The following is a 3,285-nucleotide window of genomic DNA, read 5'->3' as shown; positions in this document are numbered from 1 at the left end:
GAGATTCTGGCTTGCAGAGAAAACTGCTTTAAAAGATAATTTCCTATTATCATTCCTGAGTGGAGAAATTGGAATCCCATTGCTTCCATAGATGGGAAGGTTGTACAACCGTTGAAAATTGTGTAGATCTGCTTTTATTGCCATCGGAAAACATTTCATGATCTGTTTTCAAGTGAACAGACTACAAAATAGTGCACATACTCTGTGGTCCTATTTTTGTAAGACAAGAAATATTTATACATGTGTACCTAGACAAACAAAAACTCTGCAAGACTACAGTTAATAATGGGTCTTTTTGAAATAATAGCATCTCTGATTTTTATAATCAGAACACAAGACTATTTTGAAGAAAATAGAAATTTGCTCTCTAAAAAAACCTCCCCATTTATTGTATGTAGGAATATTCCATATTTATGAGTAATTTCCCTTTTCTATCAAAGTGTTTGTTTAGTATTCTAGGCCTGCCTTTTAAAGCAGTGGTCCCAAATGCCAGTCACAATGTAATCTTCTGGGGTGCTTTATAAAAATACTGATTCCTGGGCCCTACCTGCAGAGATTCTGATTCACCAGTGGAAGCGGGGGCCTGGGAAGTGAGGGCTCTAAGAATCTTGGTTTTGTTTTATTTTGTTTTAAAGCTTTTCTGGTACTTCTGATGTGCAGCTCGGTTTGTGAAGCTATAAAGTAATGTTGCATAGTGTGGCTGAAATGAGTTTCACTTAAGTGTTTGTCCAATCATTGCCAACTCATGAATTTTCTCTGAAAATTCCCATCACTCAGAGCTCTGCTGAAAGGGTGGGCCCAGCTCATGTTCACTTTATATGCAAGACACTCGTCTCCCTGCCACGGCTGACTGGACCAAGAATGGAATGTTGAACCAAGCTAGGCCAGTAAAATTTTCTATCCCAGGAATTTGTAAGTGAGACCAAGACCACAATTCAGTCAGGAGTAGGCACTAACTGAAAGAATTTTTTAGGGGTGCGGAAGCTATTTCGCAGCACATGTTCACTAATGGAGAGTCTACGTTCAAAGAAAAGGAGGGAAAAGGAAGTAGATTGCAAAGAGAAGTGTAAACAAGAGATAGAGATGGAGGACAGTCTTGCTTCTTAACTTTCCAGTTCCTTGTCCCCACCCCTTGTGAGACCCAGTTTTACCTCCTGGCCTTGGAGACTGTAAGTTACTCCTTCCAGTAAATTGCCTTGTTTGAATGAGTTTCTGTTTTCTTATAATTAAACAACTTGAAGCCAAAATAACTTAAGCCTAAGACAACTAAAAGACAGCATCTAAAGAAACAGTCCTCAACCCTGCATTCTTACAGACCAACCCTAAATGTTCCACTTCCTATGTGACTCTCTGGTCATGTCCAGCCTTATTTTCAAGTGCCGGTCGAAAAAGAATCACTTTTTATCACATGCAGGAAAGATACCACGGCTGAATTACTTCCTTGACTTCTGTGGAGGGACAAACTAGCTCATACGTCTGGTATTTGAGTTTTCTAATCCATTGTCACATATCCCACTCCTTTCTCCCTATTGGTGAAATAGAATATTACAAACAAAATAGTAATAAAAATAACAGTAATAAATAAACTAGAAGGTGTACAATGTTACAATTTTTCATATTTGGTGCTCTTAACAACCCTATGGAATAGATAAGGATGGTGTTACTGGCCCAATTTCTTGAGAAAATTAAAAGAAATTAAATTTATTCACTCATCAAGTAGTTTATTAATTTTTATTTTTATTTTTTATTTTTAAAAGATGACCAGTAAGGGGATCTTAACCCTTTACTTGGCATTGTCAGCACCACACTCTCCCAAGTGAGATAACTGGCCCTCCCTATATAGGGATCCGAACCCACGGCCTTGGTGTTATCAGCACAACACTCTCCCAAGTGAGCCACAGGCCGGCCCTATCAAGTAGTTATTGAGTATCTCATGTTCCAGGAATATACTTCCCTGTTCTCAGGAGCTTATATTCTGACAGGGAAAGCAGATGAGAAATTACAAGGTGATGTGTGGGTTAAGAGAAGAACCAGAACAAGCCTCAAGTGGAGAAGGCCCCTGTCCCTTGGCTCTAGCTACACCCACGTTTACCTAATTTGTTCTAAGTACATGAGGATCTTACATGCCAAGGTACTCGATGTAACTTACTTGAGAGCAGTTTTACTTCCCTTGCATCTTCCATGCACTTCAAACCCAAAGTACTCAAAATGTAACACACTTTCCATGTTCTCATTCCTCACTTAAAAGAACTCCTCCCCTCATCTATTTTCTAACTCATGTTGCAGCACCATCAGATTTTCAAGAACTCCTCCTTTTCTCTCACTTTTCCACTTTCAAGCAGTAAATGCTGTCAGCTCTCCCTCCTTTCTGCTCCCCCTGCTCCTGCTGGAGCCTTTTTTCCAGCCATCATTTTTTACCCGAGCCTTTGGAATAGGCTAACCAACCACCCAGCTTCTACTCCCTTTACCAATTTCTGACACAAAAATCTGGTCATACCATTCCAGTACTTTAAAAGTCATGGTTCTAAAAAAATAAATAAAAGTCATGGTTCTGTCTTTGAGGATCATAAAATTCAGGATCTTTAGCATAGCACAGAAAGCCCTTTTGCAAGGTGGGCTCCCAGCCAGATACCTCTCCTGTCATGTCTCACATGCAGGGCCTTCTCACAGGGTGTCTCAGGCCTCTCCGTATTTTATTCCCTCTTTCTCATATAACCCTGCTCCCCTCTTCTCGATGAGCTACTTACTTCATCCTTTGTCCTTCAAAGCACAAGTCAAATGACAACTCTCTTTTTAAAGCCATCTCTGAATCTCTGGGCTCCCCTAAAGCCATCTCTGAATCTCTGGGCTCCCCCCTTCTCTAGTATTTATCACGGTGTGTTCTAATTATTTGCTTATATATCTGTTTCTCCCGAAAAGCTGTGAACGCAACTAGGCAGGGGATGAGGTCTTCCTCCACATCTAGGGAATGTCTGGCACAGTCAGTAGCTGTCTTAGTCCATTTTGTGCTGCTATAACAGAATACCACAGATTATGTAATATATAAAGAACAGAAATTTATTTCTCACAGTTCTGGAGGCTGGGAAGTCTGAGATCAAGGTGCCAACACCTGGGGACGGCTCCTTACAGAGTCCTTCACATGGCAGAAGGCAGAGGGCAAGCCAAGGAGGAAAGCTGTGTCCTCACATGGCCTAAGAGCAGAAGAGGGCAAACCCACTCCTGCAAGCCCTTCTTAAACTGGCATTAATCCATTCACGAGGGCAGAGCCCTCATTACCTGAAGACC

This window comes from Cynocephalus volans, chromosome 7 (assembly GCF_027409185.1).
Source record: "Cynocephalus volans isolate mCynVol1 chromosome 7, mCynVol1.pri, whole genome shotgun sequence".
In the NCBI taxonomy this organism is placed as follows: domain Eukaryota; kingdom Metazoa; phylum Chordata; class Mammalia; order Dermoptera; family Cynocephalidae; genus Cynocephalus; species Cynocephalus volans.
This window is presented reverse-complemented; position numbering follows the sequence as displayed.